At 37.1% G+C, this 19398-nt stretch overlaps 1 protein-coding gene and 1 long non-coding RNA gene across 5 annotated transcripts in view; both read right to left on the bottom strand.

The window, feature by feature from the left end:
- Positions 1-19398, bottom strand: part of TAFA5 (TAFA chemokine like family member 5) — a 418761-nt gene that overhangs the window by 116264 nt on the left and 283099 nt on the right. The window lies entirely within an intron of this gene.
- LOC109365540 (uncharacterized) lies at positions 15459-17581 on the bottom strand. Its single transcript, XR_002111229.2, has 3 exons — positions 17520-17581; positions 17063-17156; positions 15459-15560 (listed from the first exon to the last, which is right to left on the bottom strand). It is a non-coding gene; the product is annotated as an uncharacterized LOC109365540 (long non-coding RNA).

Genomic DNA, 19398 nt, shown 5'->3' with positions numbered 1-19398 from the left:
TTTCCAATGACAACCTCTAAAAGAAGAACTGCATATGCAAATAGCTTGTATTCAATATGAACTGGTTGACTGTACAAGCAAATTCCTACTTTCCCATGGTAAATGTATTACTTAGCAAAATCATAGAAGTTTACAGATTACATATTTTAAAAGTGATCAAAATAAGATTAGGTTATTGAACATAAGTAAGTAATAATGTTGAAATCTTTACCATAATCAGTGGGTAGTTAGTCAACTGAGCAGTCCAGCTTACTAGACATTTAGTATTAGGTAAATTGAATTTCTCATTGCACTCTATTGACAAGGGTAGATTTTCTTCGTTTTTCACACATAGGTATCCTACATCTGTGACACAGGGAACTCCGCCCATTCTCCCTTTCATGCTACAGAATGGTATACATCTTAGAAGTTTTATCTTCATGTAACAGTCTCTTATTCCAATCACAGTACTTCAAATGCTCAGGTATCTCAAATGGTAAGAAATGCCATATAGGCAATTAAAAGAAATGATGGAATGCTAGATCTCCATCAACTATAATGGGAGGTTAGACACCCGTTGTCACGTAGGCACCAGAATTTAAATACCCTTCTACAAATGTTTTAAATTGAGAGAAAATCACTCGTTTTCTGATAGACATTGAACTGAACTGACTTCTTACTCTTCTGTATCAGTTGATAACTTGGATTTCAACAGAAGCTCCATGAACATTAATCATCTTTTAACAACTTTAGACATCATGTTTCATTTTGCTTTACAAGTACTAAAGGATCTGTTTCAGGAGTAGAAAAATATACAGAACTGCATGGCATCGGAAAACATAGAAAGACAGAAAAAAAGACTACCACTTTAAATGTGAAACCATTAATAGAAATGTAATTCAGTGTAATATGAAAAAAATGAGGCTCATCCTACTGCGAGATTTTTTTCACAGGATGTTAAGACTATGAAATCAGGCAAGGATATTAAAGAACTGCATGCCTTGAAATACTGCAAATAAGTTGTTGGGGTTTTTATTCTGGTGAAAAGGGAGAAGGGATGTGTTTGTTACAAATATTCTTACATGCTATTTGGTAAACTAAAAAGCATTGGTATTCTTTTTCTTTAAATCTGCAGCACTGCATGCTGAAAGTGACCTACATCACTCTCCATATAGTACATCAAATAATCCATTATTTAACAAATCAGTGAAGCACCTCTAGTAAATGAAAGGAACCTATAGCTTTAATCTCACTTCGATTAACTTCATTCTTCTCAGAAAGCAGACCTCAATTTATATCAATTTGCAGTAATCTTTACAAGAAAATGCTACTTCACTTACACATGCTGTTTGACAGCAAAATGAATTTCTCAGGCATTTGGATACTCTATGATAGTTCCAATAAAAATTGCCCCTAGTAACAATGTGGAAGCTGAACACTTTCTGTCTGCTTAAATGATTTCTTTGGTTAGACAGATGATGAGGTTTAATGATGTATGTTGTGAATTCTCTCCACTAACAAATACAAGTAGCACTTTGATCAGTGAAAAGACCTCAAGGACATTTGGTACAGCCATTTAAGCTTTCCTTCATGTTTCTATAGACAGGAGCTTTGCTAATGTATAAGGATATACAATTATATATCACTGTAAATGACCAAATTAATTAAATATTTTCTGAAGGACAGTAAACTAGCATTTTTTTTTTTTTTGCCGATGGGGAAACCATGGAAGAAGAATCTATCAGAATAATGTTTTCTAAGTGGGGCCATCTAAACATGATTAGTTAATTACCAAATTAGTAACTATACTTAATTTAGGTAGCCCAATTCTGTTGAGTATCCGTACCTCTTAATTACTGATTATTCTTTAACACTCTTGTATCTGAGTGCAATTTTTCAAGATGTAAAGACATGGCTCTCACAGACACTCAGATAGTTACCTCATTTATTTGCTTAACTACAGTGAGACTTGGAAAACAGTGCAGAAATAAAGGCTTCAGGATAATTTGTACATCTACTTACTTTTGCAGAGCTAGGTGTAAATCTATAAGATTGTTCATTTCCAAAAGAAATGCTGAGAACTCTTTTTAAATTGTTCCCTAATCTTACAAATCACTTCGAGCCCTAGAGAAGCTGATACCTTTGCCAGAATAACATACCTACAACTAAATTTGGACACACCAAGACATCTGGTGATTAAGTCCCAGCAGATCAGCCAGTTCATTTATTTTTCACTTCTGATGTTTTTACACTCAAATAAATCTATATAAAACATACACACTGGAAAATATTTGGCAGCAGGAATGAAGCATGTGTGAACCTGTTAGTTAGCAGATACATAACAACCAAGGAGTCTGTGGAAGGGGCAGTTAAAACAAAAGTAGGATTTCTACTTTCAAGTTTCCATACCAAGATAGAGAGATCTGGATTGTAAGTGCTTTAGCTTTCAGCTGTAAGACATACATATGACTCTTCTCTGCAGCCTTCTCTATTTGAATAACATAATTTTTTCTTGTTACCAAGTGCAACACCTATAGCGGAAAGGATCAGGAAAAGCTTATTCCAAAATAATCTGTCTGAAGACTGAGAAATTCCCTGCAGCATAGGAGATGGGGGTTCATAGTGTTGCTTCTAATCCATCTGCACAAGGTTAAAAGTGTACCATCAACATAGAACTTAAATGAGTATAGGGCTCCAACATAATATCCAGGTAAAGAAGTGGGTTCTTATTTTAAGATTTTCAGTGCTAACTACTTGATTGTTATAAAAAACAGACATCAGTGTTCCCAACCATAAGCAGAACTGGACACCTCACCATTAACATTTATGCAGATTTGGGGTTGACTTGAGCTCCAGGCCAAATTTACATATCTGTGTCTAGACTTCTATTCATTTGCTCATACTCTATTAGGAATACGTGGCAAGGTTTTGGTATCAGGAGGACTGACGGGCTGGTCTCTGAGCAGAGACCAGCAGCTGCCCTGTGTGAGATAGGAGTCTGCTTCAGCTGCTCCAAAAGGGACTCACCACTGGGCAGAGCTGAGCCGTAAACTGCACTGGTTGTGTCTCTGGGAGAGGAGCTTTAAGAAAGGGGAAAAATCTGCTGAGTGAGAGGAATGAGAAAATGTAGAAAGAAACAGCCCTGCAGCCACCAAGGTCAGTTGCTCTAGGTATGGAGCAGAAGATCCCTGCAGCTCAGGAGAGACCCATGGAGTAGCAGGTCATGCCCCTGCAGCACATGGGCACCATACGGAGCAAATCTCCATGTGCAGCCTTGGAGGAGCCCATGGGGCAGCAGTGGATATGACCTGAAGGAGGTACAGCCCATGGAGAGAACCCACAGGAGCAGTATTGGGCCAGAGCTGAAGCCCATGAGGAGCAAGCCTGCAGTGGGGAAGAGGGCTGGGGGAGCTGCTGCTCATGAAGACCTGTGCTGGAGTAGTGTGCTTCTGAAGGATAGGCCCCATGGCATGGAGCCACGTTGGAGCAGTGCTTGAAGTGCTTCAGTATGTGGGAAGCCCATGTAGGATGAGTTCAGGAAGGATGGCAGCCCACTGGAGCAGAGGGAGAGAGTGATCACGAAGGAGCAGCAGAGACAAAGCTTTATGGACTAACTGCCACCCCCATTACCCTTTCCTCCCTTGTGAGGAGGAGGTGGGAAGGTGGATAGAGATAAAGATGTTTTTAATTTGCTTTTTTCTTTTAGTTTCTTACTGCTTTAGACTGTTAGTAATAGGCAATAAATTACATTAATCTCTCTAAGCTGACTCTGTTCTGCTTGTGACAGTAATTGGCAAGCGATTTCCTAGTCCTTATCTCAACCCTTGAGCTCTTTTTTACACTGTATTTTCTCCCAGTGTTACTTAGAGGAGGGGGAGTGAGACTGTGATGGGGTAGAATTTAGCTAGCCATCAGCGTGGAACCAACACCCCCCCACACACAGGTACCTGGTGCATTTTGAATTGTTTTTAGGGTGTCTGACCTCCAGCAGGTGATTCAAGAAGAATTATGCCCAAATTGCCATCCTCAGGCTAACATTTTTTGACACTTTAGCGCATCACAGATGTGTTACATGCCTATCATGGTGTAACTGTATATAATCCTCGATCTGTTTGTTCAAAAGAGTCTAAATTACATAACATCTGATCAAAAGTAGGCATTACTTTAACTGTCTCAATAGGGTTTGTTGACACTAGAGAGTGTGCTTCAATGTATCAAAGATATCAAAGTTTACTTCATGATTTATCATGAAATCATTCTCATCACAAAATGATTATCAAAAATCATGAACTTGTTTCAAAAAGCTGAAAAATGTCTTTCTGATTTTCAGTTCTGTGGTTTAACAAACAGAGTTAGAGACAATGGAGAAATTAATGTTAGTAAAATGTTTTCTCTATGATGTTTCTCACTGACTATAAAGCAAAAGAAACTCCCAGAAAAGACATCTTTGGATTTGGGATTTCTAACTAAAGATGTCAGTCCTAAAATTCCTTTGTTACATTATCTTAGATTGTTTTGCACCGTGTTACACTGTGAGCATATGTATAATTAATATGGCAGCAGCAAATCCAAACATATGGATTTGCATGTTTTGTGTTGGCCTTTTTTAAAAGGATAACAATCTGAACAAACACGAACAAACTCTCTTGCCCTTCACTCTTCCCTCCCTCTGGGGTTAGTATTGTGCTAAGAGCAAAGGCAGACAGTTTACAAAGCTTTTTGATGTTTAAATTTACAGACATCTAAACAAATGTTATAATTTTGCAGTAAAGTTTTATTTATTCGTGACCTTTAGGTGATTTGTGGACAATTACTTGAGTAGTGGGTGTCTGACTGAAGTTTGGATTAAAGATTCTTGAGAAAAAAGGCTTTTTAAAAATAAATCTGTGTACTTCATATATAGATGAAAAAGATAGATTTACTTAGGTACCCATCAGTTCAAGAAATAATATTTCACTGCATTTCTATTTTGTTGTTCTGACATTGATTATTTCAATTTTAAGATAAATCTGAGAGCTATTTAGGCAACATAGTACACATATAAAAGTGATGATGCTTTATTAATTCCATAAATGACAACTGAACTTGGCTTGGATGGTACTGAAGATCTGGATAAAAATTACCTTTAAAAAGAAAAAAAAGAAAAAAAAAAACAAACAACAACGAGGGGGATGGGGGGAGGAAAAAAACTATACACAACAACAAATTAACACAAATAGGTAACAGTTTTTAGCAGTGCAGTTTTTGTATGTGATGCCCATTCTGGTGCACAAGAGTATTGGCAGCTAAAGCAGAGATGCACCCAGGCAAATTACAGCTTTCCTGAGGATAAAAGGAAGGGGGAAAGCACCATATGTGTTTAAAATTAGAAACTCCTCTCAGAGCTGATGATTACAGTTAAATATAAATGAGGGAATCCAGCCCATGACTGTCAAACAGAAACAGCTCCATAGCCTTAAGGGCCCTTCTTAAAACCATCTGAGTTCTAGCCTGCTGAAAGTTAAGAAAGGTGATCAGTCATGCATCCCACAATCATATAGAAAAAATACTTAATAAGAGTCATAAGATATTTGACCCAAAAGATTTGATCTAATATTCTTTATATAATATAAAATTATCTTGCTTGACTTCATCAGAAGTCCCTGAGGAGTTATTGCATAGTCACTGCTACTGTGTTTTATTAACTGCCCATTTTTCCTTAAATGAACCTTGCTTAAGATGCCTACTCATTTCAGCTTTCATAAAGGTCATTCCTGATTTTGAGAGTACGGATGAAATACAGAAATACTGATATTCTTTGCCTGGCTTTTATGACTTCCTCATTTTCCCGTGTTCATGTTCCCTTTACTCTCTTCATTCCCCTTCTTTTCCCTTTTGGCTCATGCTCATTTTGTGCATGGATGCCTGAGGACATTTAAAAAAAAAAAAAAAAAAAAAAAAAAGGGATATTTTTCTCTCTTTTAACAAGTTAATGAAGAAATAGTAAATAGTCAAGGATGAAGCTACATCAGAAACACAGAGCCTTCTTCTTTATCTGGTAGACACAAAAAGCCTGTTTCCTAATCAACAGCAAGCTATCTAGAAAGAAATTCTACCAAAGATACTTATTCCATTCAATGGGTAGTTATTCAATTAAGATGAAATACACTTCAGCCGTGAAAGGAGGGAAAATCTATCAATCTTAAGTGATCTGAAGAAAGAAACAATAGAACAAAAGTCAAGAAATACATAGGCTTGTTTCTCTGCTTATTTGCATTTTTTTTCCTCTAGTAATACATTATGCCAGTATAAATGAGTGCATGACCAATGACCAAGATTCATATTTATTCTTCTATAAACCTACAGGAAATCACTCAAGCTATTGCTCTTGCAACTAAAACATCTGCACTGTCATGGATTTATTTCATATTACAGTCTTAATTAGCTCATATGGGCATAAAATCTAAAGATGAAAAATGTCTTTCCTAATACAAGGAGGCAGGGTTTTCAATATCTCAAATCCTATTTATTTTCCTTTCAGAGATGTTACAGTATATAAAAAATCCGTGGCCTCCATGAAAAGCTCTGTATATCAGAAATTAGAGTTCCTACAAAAAGGATTTAAAATCATGAAGTAATAATAAAATTTCCTCTGTGAAATTCCTTTCACATAAGAATTTTTACCTAAAATAAACTTACAAAATGGTTTAAAAATACAGGAGATGCAGTAATTCTACCAGCTCTGCAAGCACATGGTATTATATTTTTGCTTGTATTTAATTTTTACATTTATTTGAGAGAATTGAATTCCAACAGAAGGAAAAACAACAATTTTGTACAACATACCAATATGTCCCGGAAGTCAAGAAATTGAAAAATGACATTTTTTTTCTCAGATCATTTGCAGTTACCATACTCATAGGTGATCTCTCGTTATTTATTTTTCAAGCAGCAATGATTTTTGAAGCTGTCACCGACCCCTTAAAATTGCTAAAAGGTTTCCATTTGTTTCCAGATTTTAATGACTTCTAAAAAGTCAGCTTCAGTTTAAACTTTCAGAGCTCATTCTCAGCCCCAAAGTAATTTCAGCAGAAATCAGAAATGTCCTCCTGAAACTCACTAATTTGACATGCCCATACAAAGTGATTGGGAGGGCTGGAAACATATGATTAGTGGAGCTTTATAGTGGAACAACCACATCACATTATATGCAGATTGCACCGCATCATGGTTATATCTCCCTTAACCCCTTGATATCAGCATGTCTGATAGGAGACACTGTCCTGATTTAAAAACACATACACAATGCATCTACCCTGGGGGGAAAGAAATAAAAAAATGCCAAAGTCAAAAAGAGACAGCAACTTGATACTTTGCTTGGCTGACAGGGGAAGAACTGATTTCACCCATCAGTAGAGATGGGAATGCAGGAAATGAAAAACATAATGCAAAAATAAAATAGATAGCAATTGAAATTTTACATCTGGACATGCTCAGTGATGATCAGCTAAGATTTTGGCAGAGCATGATGAAAAACCATCTTCTTTGTGACCTCGCTGCACATTTTCTCTGCCCAGCTTGGCAGGCACATCTGCTACTGGAACAATTTGCATGAGGCAAATTTTAATTGAGTCACTGAAACACACAGCCGTAGTCTGCAAAAACCAAATAGATCAAACCTGCTTTTCCATCCGAAAAAGAGAATAATACAACTGTGAGAAAATAATAATTGGTCCAGTAATATTAAAGTATTTCCAATTTCTGCTGTTTTGCATATTTCAAGCCTAAATCCTTTTCTTCTTCCTTTTCTAAATTAATCTTTTCTTTTTCTTTTTTTTTTTTTTCCCTCTCTGCAAACGTATCTTGCTACAGCATACCCCGACATGCTTCTTTCCCTGTTAACTTACCCTTCCAAAATGATTGAATCTTAGCAATCATGTTACCCAGAAAAACAGCAGTAGCAACACAACTGGAAGTTCACCCAGACTTTAACCACTGGTCTCAGTAAAATCACTCTCCCAATTAAGGATGGCTAGATGCAAAAATTAAGCAAAACAATTTCTATTTATCTTTCATTTGAAAATAACAAAGAATATGTAAAATCATTCCATTAAGGTAACTATTTAGATAATGTTTTATTTAAATCTGAATGCTGACACTGAGATTCCCATTGAAGTCTTTACTTGGCCACGCACATATCCTATGTAAAAATGAAAGCTGATATCTCTTAACTAAAGTCCCAATTTTGTAAATCATTTATCGATTTAAATATGTCTGTTTATGTGAATATACATAGACACAGAGTATACACTGCTCATTAACAGTGTGCAATAGCATCACTGAGTTCTCACAATACTGTAAGTGATCAGCACTGTCTTGAGATGACAAGCAGGTAACCACATAACCACATACAGTTCATAAGCAATTCTCATCTGCTCACCATACCGAGAGTGCAGCATGTGGCCAGTCTGTTGACATAAAGATTTTAGGGTAATGCAAATTCTGTGACAAAGAAAATGAACTGGACAAGTTTTGAGAGCTAGGTTGCAGCTTGCCACAGTACCAAGCTGCATACCTTGCCCAACACTTTCAGAGTAAATCCTCAAAGCAGCTCTGCTAAGCACACAGTATACAGTTTTGGCTCTTTCCCATATGAAGATGTTGAACTGCAGCTCACGCAGCCATGAAGGCTGGCCAGACATATCCACCCTGCAGCTGAGTTGGTTGACATAAAAATACTGGTCTAAAACTTGGAGAAATCCCTGGCCAACTTTACTGACTTGTGAAGACCTAGAAATGTTCTTTGTCCTTGCAACAAAAGAGACCAGTATCTTTCTAGGATTTTAGATAAGCTTTCCAGTCATGTACCTCAAAAGCAAATACAATAGACAAAAAGTGGAGATACCAGACATGGCCTATAAATCTACTACTAGTTTCAAGAAGAGATATACCCAGCTTTCAGCTAGATGCAGTGTAGCATCCAGTCTACATCTTTCTCACAATTCTCTGTTCATCCAATGACATAACGTCTATGTGTACTCCATGAGAGCTCACATTTTTCTAGGAGAAAGTAACTGTTAAAGGTTCCTTACTGAAGACAGAGATCATGAAAGATATTCTGAATATACTTTTATTTCTTTTAAACAGGAAAAAGAAATTAGCTTATTTAATTGATTTTTTTGGACAGCATCAGCATTCTACTAGTGGTAGAACAATTTCTTTAATAATGAGCATGTTTTTCCATGGATATATACAAAGTTTGTTTAACAGGAAAATGTAAGATGTAAAACTCAGCAATACATTTCAGAAAAGGGATAGGAGAAAAATGTAATTGTGCAATAGGACTAAATATAGCATAAGACTTCTAATTTTCAATCTAATTTCATTTCATATTGTATGTTTTCATCAGAGTATCAAAACAACTCAAAAACGTTTTCATGTTCTGTGTACTATATCTTTTTTTCCAAGCATATCCATAAATTTGCAATTGCATACCTAAAAAAGGATACACTTATTCTTCATCTTTTTTTTAAATATTCTGACAATTCATTGACAGTATTGCAATCTGCACTCTGGTTCACATGCAGTACTGGCTGCAGACCCATTAGGACTAGGAAATTGAGTCAAGAAAGCATGCAGGTACACACTGTTTTCTAAATACAGAGATCAGGCCAAGAGCCAGCACACTGTAAAATGGGAAAGTATCCAAAAGAGAGCTTTATGCTGTTCTCAGGCATAAATATTTATCAACCAGTGCAAGAGAATGTGACATTCCTCCACAAGCAAAGAATTTGCTCAGAAAGCATTCGAGAAGAGACAGACGGGAGAAAAAAGAAGACGGGGGGAAAAAAAAAAAAAGAAAAAAGACCCATAGAAACCAGTTGCTTTTGTGATGTGAAGCTGGGTTATAGTACAGAGCCCTAACTAAGTTGAACTAATCACTGTTACTTTTGTTGTCAGGAAGAATGAAGCCTCTTCCAGAACACCAGCCATTTCCATTACTTGCTAGTCACTGAAGAACAACCAAAATGGCAAAAGATCTTTACACCACTTGAAAGCTGAAGATAATTTACAAGTTGATGCATGTGCTACATGAAAACAAGCAGGCTGTGAGCAAGCACCATACTCATCTCATTAAAGCATTACACACCTTTTCTAGCTTTCATTTAGTTTCCTCTCAGAGAAACACAATCAGCTTGCTTAGTTTCCTAATGAGTATAATAGACAATCATGTAAAGTACACTATTGCTTGGTAAAAATGCAGCGTAGAACTGCAGGCAGTCTATTAGATGTAAACTTGCTTAATTCTTTAATTATGTGTCTTTGATCAAAAGCAGCTCACTTGGAAAGAGTTTTTAAAAAGCGAAGTAATGAGTACTCACCTTTCACGCACAGCACTGACTGTTAGGCCAACCTGATATAACTGTGGAATCACTGATTGTACGTCAAGAACACCACTAAAAATTGAGATAATAAATGTTACTTACAGCTATTAAAGCTTTTCTTTTTCAGAGACACAGACCTGTAAGAGCTGTTCTGCACTTTTAGCTTTTCTTTCCATCTCTGTCAAGAATCTCAGTGAATTTTTAAAGGAGATAATTGAGGCCATTTATCATTTTTTTTCTTTTCTTTGTCCTCAACCCCTTTCCTTTCCTCATTAACCTCAAAAAATCTCTATTGAAGATCTCTTTCCTATTACTTCCAATACTTTATACTGTTCTTTGGACTTCGTCTTCTGGCAACCCTTAATCTAGACACAATCTCCTCCAGCCTCTCCTACCACTACTTACTTATCACACACAGCTATTTCCTTCTCATCTCCTTCCTACCTGGTCCTCAAATAAGTTTTTTTCTGCTCAGGCTTGGTGTCTAAATGTTAACCTCCTCAAACTCAGCTATTCCCAAAGTAAGGACATGATGATCCCAACAAGAATTATGAAAGACATGGAAGACTTGCAAAAAAATTAAAACTAAAAATAAGAAATAATTATTTTCTGCTTAGATTTCACAATTATTCTAAACTATTGGTCTAGAGGTGGCTTGAAAATTAGATGAGTTTCTGGCACCCCCGCTCTAAATTCGAATCATAGAATCATTTAGGTCAGTAAAAAAACACAAGAATCAGCCCAATCATCACCAAGACTATCACTAAAACCTAAATGCCTCACACATGCCTCTGAAATATCTCCAGGGATGGCAAATTCACCATGTCCATTGGCTGTCTGTTGATTCTCGTGCAACTCAAATCCTTCTTGTATTCAGGGGCGCAAAACAGAATATAGAACTTTTAACAGTTTTGCACACAGAGGCACAGACACTTTCTTATTCCTGCTGGTCACACTATTTCTGATGCAAAGGAGGATGTTGTTGGCCTCCATGGTCACCTGAGCACACTGCTGGCTCATGTTCAGCCAGCATCTTCAGGTCCTTTTCTGCCAGGTAACTTTTCAACCAATCTTCCTCAAGCCTACACTGCTGTATGGGGTTGTTATGACCCAAGTGCTGCACTTGGCAGTCAGTCTCATGAATGTCATGTCACAGCATGCGGCCCATCAATTCAGGCTTTTCAGGTCCCTCTGCAGAACCTTCCTACCCTCAAACAGATTAACACTTTGTCTGCAGTCCTACCAAGGGTGCACTCAATTTCCATCAAGATTGCTGATAAAAACATTAAACAATTCTGGCTCCAACACTGAGCCCTAGATATCATCACTTCTGAACTTCCCGACTAAGCTTAAACTATTTTCTGACATCTTTCACTACCCAAAGCTCTGGCCTACATTGTCAGGGATGGGCAGTGATGTTAGCAGCCGCACAAGAAAATTAGAGAAATGACTATCAAATGACTCTGACCCCTGCCTGAAAATTTAAGATGTTGAATTGGGTCTACAGTAGAGTAAAAGTCCTTTTCAAAGCAGCAAAAATGGGACTTGAATTAAATTACTTAGAAATCTTAGAAATCTTAGAAATCAAAGAATTGAAACTATTTATCTACTTACCTTAACAGCATTTCTACTAATGCATGTAGCCATGGGTAAATTTCCTAGATCCTCATTTTTTTTGTTATTTCTCCTTTATATTGAAGTATCAGCAAATTTAAAGTCAGGACTTATTCACACTGCCTACTGCAAGCTAACTTTCCTGGTTCAGACACATAGGGAACAAAAAAAAAAAAAAAAAAAAAAAAAAAAAAAAAAAAAAGCAGCTAAAGGACTGAAATTAGGGGGAAGCTAAAGTACAAGAATGAATAGCAGTGGGCCATGTAGCACTCCAGCAGCTTACAGCACATCAGGAGAAAATTTATCTACAGATGCACGATCCTTTACAGAAATGCCTACTACTCTCCCTCAAGTGCATTATACATATAGCAGACTGTGAGAATATTAAGCGTTACAACTTGAATTTCTTCTGATAGATCTTTAATATTTTTCTATTTTCTAGAAAAGATCATAAGAAAAAATATTATAAAACACTTTACAGTATTCAGATTTTGCCCAGCAATTACCTAAATACACCTCACGTTTTACACAACTGTGTGATCTGCTTCCATGGTCAGGTCTGTTATAAGGTTTCTGTAGGAAAGAGAATTTTTACATTGGAAAGACAGTTCCTGATATGCTTTTACTCTCCTCTCCATGTAAACAGGGAAAAAAAAAAAAAAAAAGGAAAGAAAAGGAAAGAAAAAGAAAGAAAAGAGAGAGAGAGAGAGAGAGAAAGAGAAAGAGAAAGAGAAAGAGAAGAGAAAGAGAAAAGAGAAAGAGAAAGAGAAAGAGAAAGAGAAAGAGAAAGAGAAAGAGAAAGAGAAAGAGAAAGAGAAAGAGAAAGAGAAAGAGGAAGAGGAAGAGGAAGGGGCCGTGGAAGGGGAAGGGGAGGGAAAGAAAAAGGAAAAAAAGGAAAAAAAGGAAAAGGAAAAGGGAGAGGGAGAGGGAACGGAAGGGATTGGGAAGAGAAGGGAATGGAAGGGATTGGGAAGGGAAGGGAAGGGAAGGGAAGGGAAGGGAAGGGAAGGGAAGGGAAGGGAAGGGAAGGGAAGGGAAGGGAAGGGAAGGGAAGGGAAGGGAAGGGAAGGGAAGGGAAGGAAGAAAAGGGAAGAAAAGGGAAGAAAAGGGAAGAAAAGGGAAGAAAAGGGAAGAAAAGGGAAGAAAAGGGAAGAAAAGGGAAGAAAAGGGAAGAAAAGGGAAGAGATAGGGAAGGGAAGCGATAGGGAAGGGAAGGGATAAGGAAGGGATAGGGAAGGGAAGGGAAGGGAAGGGATAGGGAAGGGATAGGGAAGGGATAAGGAAGGGATAGGGAAGGGAAGGGAAGGGAAGGGATAGGGAAGGGAAGGGATAAGGAAGGGATAGGGAAGGGAAGGGAAGGGAAGGGAAGGGAAGGGAAGGGAGGAAGGGAAGGGAAGGGAAGGGAAGGGAAGGGAAGGGAAGGGAAGGGAAGGGAAGGGAAGGGAAGGGAAGGGAAGGGAAGGGAAGGGAAGGGAAGGGAAGAAAAGGGAAGAAAAGGGAAGAAAAGGGAAGGGATAGGGAAGGGAAGGGATAAGGAAGGGATAGGGAAGGGATAGGGAAGGGAAGGGAAGGGAAGGGAAGGGAAGGGAAGGGAAGGGAAGGGAAGGGAAGGGAAGGGAAGGGAAGGGAAGGGATAGGGAAGGGAAGGGAAGGGAAGGGAAGGGAAGGGAAGGGAAGGGAAGGGAAGGGAAGGGAAGGGAAGGGAAGGGAAGGGAAGGGAAGGGAAGGGAAGGGAAGGGAAGGGAAGGGAAGGAAGGGAAGAAAAGGGAAGAAAAGGGAAGAAAAGGGAAGAAAAGGGAAGAAAAGGGAAGAAAAGGGAAGGGATAGGGAAGGGAAGGGATAAGGAAGGGATAGGGAAGGGAAGGGAAGGGAAGGGAAGGGAAGGGATAGGGAAGGGAAGGGAAGGGAAGGGAAGGGAAGGGAAGGGAAGGGAAGGGAAGGGAAGGGAAGGGAAGGGAAGGGAAGGGAAGGGAAGGGAAGGGAAGGGAAGGGAAGGGAAGGGAAGGGAAGGGAAGGGAAGGGAAGGGAAGGGAAGGGAAGGGAAGGGAAGGGAAGGGAAGGGAAGGGAAGGGAAGGGAAGGGAAGGGAAGGGAAGGGAAGGGAAGGGAAGGGAAGGAAGGAAAGGAAAGGAAAGGAAAGGAAAGGAAAGGAAAGGAAAGGAAAGGAAAGGAAAGGAAAGGAAAGGAAAGGAAAGGAAAGGAAAGGAAAGGAAAGGAAAGGAAAGGAAAGGAAAGGAAAGGAAAGGAAAGGAAAGGAAAGGAAAGGAAAGGAAAGGAAAGGAAAGGAAAAACAAGAAAGAAGGAAAACATACATATATACTTCCAAAAAGCTGTTTTAACCTCATGTGTTCTGTTAATGGGATTAAAAGAGTCCAGAATGTATTCAGTTCCTTGAAATACTAGACTGTACTTCTATATTATTCCTACTTCAGTTTCTTTTCTATTTTAAACACGAGTCAATATTCTGATACCCTTGTTATGACACATGTAAAACAATATCATGTTTTGCCACACACTACCTCAGAATTGCTCTTTTATGTAAAACCATATTTAAATTCCATACGATTTCCCAGTGCCTCTAAGAAAAATCTCTAGGAAATCAATTCTGATTTATTTATTTTAAAGTCATACAATTAGAAGACCTCTCTTGACTTCTTAGTCTCATAGATCCTCTTCAGCCAAAACCAGCTAAACAGTTACATTGGGTACTTACTGCTTATCACAAAGCAAAGCAAATAGTTTTCGTCAAATAAACAAGGAGATTCTATCTCATTCTGCCTCATTCCAGACCAAAATATCTATGGTATTTCAATCAATTTTTCAATCAGTGACACATGCGCAGCAATGAGCTACTAATATGAATGTTTAGGTATGGCCCTGAAGGCAGACTGAATTTTTTTTTTTTTTTTTAATAAGATACAAAATAGAGAGTTTGTATCTTATAAATCCAAACCATTTTTACAGTGCTGATAGATAGTTTTTGATTACACAGCCCTCAAAGATTGTATGCAATTATAATTGTACTTTAGGTTCATAGTAAATTATTACACAGGAAAACAGTGCTCTTTCTGTTTGAAAACATAACTGTAAAAATACCAATGTGAGACTGGAGAGTGACAGCTTAGAATGGAAGTAAACACCAGTGTTTATGACTTTTCTTTGAGTCACTACTGTAACCCAGAAATCTAATTTATCAGCATGTTAGCAGTTTTACAGGAGCAGTGCTACCACATGATTTTTCTCACTTTGTGATTTACTCATTTGTTGATTTCTGCACGACTTCACGTTCTTCTGCAGTACTGATTTTGCTTCATCTTATACATCAAGGTTAAAAAAGAAAAGTTAAGAGCCTGATGCAATTCAGCTAGTTATGTCCTCTCACAGTTATCCTGCATGTATAGGAAAACAACAAGTAAGTATGCTCTTTTGCCAACCTATACACGTGTTCATGAACTACAAGGTTTTAGAGCAGAGAGATGCTACATACCTGCACTAATATACAGTCACACTTTGTTTCCAATGTGGAAAGATCACCTCCAGCTTAGTCCTCACTGTACATACTTCAAAGTTTTGCTTGCTTATTCACTGACTTCTCTGTGATTGTCTAAATAAGGAACATGGTCAACCACATTTCTTCTGTCATTAATGGATAGACACTCCATCTTCCACATAAAGAAAGTCAGCACAAAGCAAAACTTCTCTTTGATGGTTCTTATTTCTTTCTATTGGTAGTAAAGAGTTTAAATTATTGATGCTTAAAGAGACTAACATCCTACCTTGGGGCTTTGAAAAAGCACCTGAATTTAGGTGGGATGAACTTTGTCCCCATGCACTACTGGCACACTGAAAGGGCTTTATGCAGCTGTGGGTGGATGGTCATCTCATGAAATTTCCCACAGTTTGTCAATTACATCTAAAAGACTCAAAGGATTCAAAAAGTATCTTAAGTATTTAAGTTTTTTTTTCTGAAATGCTTCCCATTGAACCTATTATTTTCAGTTGGTTTTAGAAGAAATACAGCTAAGTGCAAAGAAAATAATAAAATACATGCATGTGATTGTCCCTCACTTTTACAGAATTTCAGAACCAAAGATTTTTTTAGTTTTCCCCTCGTTCCCCTTTTTTTCCACTGACTTCCTAATTAACCACTATTAGGGACAAAGACTTAAATAACTACACAAGAATAGACCTTTATTCATTAGTGATATGAGAAACGTAAGGGAAAATACTGCTTATTCAAGCCAGGAAGGTACAGAAAAGGAGATAAGCTTCCCTTCTTCTAACAAAAACAGGAATATTTTATTTAACCTTGCTCTCACTTCTTTCAGTTTCCAATATAATGAATCAGTAAATGTTCTTATGTCCTATTTTTATAGTGTAATGTAATGGCTGAAAAGTCATGACCTAATAATCAGAATGAAAGACTAAGACTATGGGTTTTGCTCCCTTTCTTGACTCAAATAAGCTGTCTGAACTTATAAGGCTTTTATCTTTTCTATGCCACTGTTTCCATGTCTCTATAATAAGGATAATAACATTTTCTCATAAGGTTACTGGAAAGTTTAATTAATTAATATGTGTAGAGTATCCAGCAATTCTTAGAACAGTAGTGTAGAAATGCAAAATATTATTAAACTGTCAATTATTTTCCTATAAAATTAGACCCTTTTGTCTAAAAGCAAAAACAATCAATATGACAAGAAGACTGAAAACTTTTAAGTATAACACCAAAGACTGTTTATAATGATGAGGTTGTCAACTGACACCATGTACTGCAGAAATTACGATTCAAAAAGACTGTAGCATGCCCACACAGTATTATTTTGAATAGCTTAGCTCACATTAATATGCATTCCAATGTTACTATCATGCCAAAAGGGGACTTTCAAGAGGCAAAGAAACAAATGCACCCCTGAGAAATCTTTACCAGTTTGACAGATAAAAATAAACAGCTTCTATTCTGAATTTTGGTTGGATGTTACAGGAGTTAAACTTCAGAATTCTTCAATGGATATTCAGAACTATTAAAGCACAAGTTTCAAGGCACTGTACCCAGAGAGTTGGACTATCAGAATTACAGAAGATTATTAAAGAGATATTTGATACCTGTAAAAGAAGACTAAGGTTTTATCTCACAGGAGTTCTGGCAAGCAGTGTCCTTATGTGTTATAATAAGGAATGACTATAAGGCATGCATCACCTGGGGAATAAGCAGAAAGTCGACAAAGATGATGAAGGGCAGATTTTGACAAGGACTCTTTTAGTCAGGTTGAGTTCCTTATAACAGAAATTGCGTTTGAAGAAGGAAGGCTGTGAGCCAGGGTGGTAACATTAATGAATAATCCAGATATGCAGGAAAAGTACCACACATTCTTTTAACCATCTTACTTTAGATATGGAACCATGGCAGGAATTCAGTATGCCTCCTACCCTCCTAATCTCAAAATGCGATCACATAAATTTGGCAACACTACTTCTTCTCTAGCAGTGAATTGTACTGTGTACTGAGGGATAAGCTAGTGTGTGAAAGGGTTGTTAAAATTCCTCTCACCGCATCTCTTACCTTCAAGGGAGCAAAGACCAGATGTTACCTTTAACATAGATGTATTGCCACTGAGCCTCAACCACTGTTTGGTTCTCCTGCTCCCATAGCAACTGCTATTATGTTCTAATAATATGATTAGGAGAAAAGAAAGAACTGCTTGAATGACTGAAAAGTGACAAAAGTATTTTATGCCAACTCTGGTATGGGTGCATATCTTTCCACTTGGTTTTCTAGAAAATGCAACTGAAAACACTATTGATGACATCAAGAGAAAAGCAATGAAATACATCAAATAATGTATGGTGGAAGAAATACTGCTGTCTTGCATTTGCAAGGTAGCACTTTGCTAGATAGCAGAGTGATGAGTGTGCCTTAGAAAAGGATAGATCAACTGATATGTAAGAGATCTGAATGACTTCCAAACCAAGTGATCCTATCGACATGCAAAGAATTAGAATTCCTGTATAAAATATTCAAGCTGGGATATGCTATAATCATACTAAAAAGAAGAAACAGTGACAGAACAAAGAAAATAATACACGGTTGCAAAACAAAATTCAAGACAGTAATTCAGCTGAAGTCTGCTGATCCCACAAAGCACAAAAGCACAACTCAAAACAACTCTTGAATGACAATGAATGACTGAATTCCAGCATCAGTTTTTCAGCTAAAATCAGGATGCAACATAAACCAGCATCTTAAATCTGTTTTTCGCAGTCTGAAGTTGAAAAATGTCAAAAAGACAAAATGGCAGCAGCTACTATTTGTGAATTTTAAACAGATAATTAAATGAAAGAAAAGTTTCTGTACACAGAGAGAAGTTTTAAAAGGTTAATGAAGGTATAATAAAGATGGAGATCTGACTATGTATGCAGTAGTTGAAAAAGCAAATCTTAATGATGAGCAGAAAAGAAAACTGATTAAAACCATTTCTGCTGAACTCTCACCTTCCCCTCTCAATGCACTTTTTCTGATCATTTACATATGCATTAAATATACATCCATATAAAATTGATTTCTAAATACAGAGAGACATATCTAAAGATAATTTTTACTACAAAAAATTGCTCAGCTGAAAACCCAGATGGAATGTAAATACTTTCAAAGCCAGAGTCACATAGGATCTCAAAGAGCGATGATTTCTCATGACCAATTCTGAGTCACTATGAGTACTAATAGATTCTAAACATGTTTATTAAACAAACAAACAAACAAACAAACAAACAACACCCAAGCAGTTTCTCTTTCAGCAATTTTCCTCTACCTTGTCAAATGGTACCATCCCAAGATAAAATTCTATGAAACTTTCAGTGGCTGTTTTATCTTTACTGAGTTGCTGAAACTATCTAAATGTGATCACAGCAAAAAGACTTCCACATTATTATTTGTATTATTATGCTTTAGTTTTCCAGCCAGGTAACTTGGGTGGTAAGACTTCCTCTAATTGACTATTAATTTGCTAAAGATAGATAGAAATTTAATACAGCAAAGGTTTAGAAAAAGCATGAGAGTGTTAAGGTCAACACAACAGACATTAAAAACAGTATCTTTGGACAAATACTATCTTAAGCTATACTCTTCATTCTTCAGAGCTCTTGAATAAATAAATGCAACATTCTGTCATTCTGTGACAGTCATGTTATCCTAAATTTCTCATTTTCCATTTAAGTACTTCTGTTATAAAGTGCATCCTGTATAGTGCTTACAGAGTATATCATAATATCCTAACAGTCTTTCTCTAAATATCTAAAAACTTACACTGAATCTTAAGTTTATAACAATTTATTTAGAATAATTCAAACTGCAATCTGGATAAATTACAGTCTTATAAAATGAGCTCATTAAAAAAATCTGATATTTTTGACTATATAAAACCTGTTAATGGTATTACTCTTTC

The sequence above is a fragment of the Meleagris gallopavo genome, chromosome 1 (genome assembly GCF_905368555.1).
Source record: "Meleagris gallopavo chromosome 1, MGAL_WU_HG_1.1, whole genome shotgun sequence".
NCBI lineage: Eukaryota > Metazoa > Chordata > Aves > Galliformes > Phasianidae > Meleagris > Meleagris gallopavo.
The sequence above is the reverse complement of the archived record's forward strand: the minus strand, read 5'-3'. Positions and strand labels throughout refer to the sequence as shown.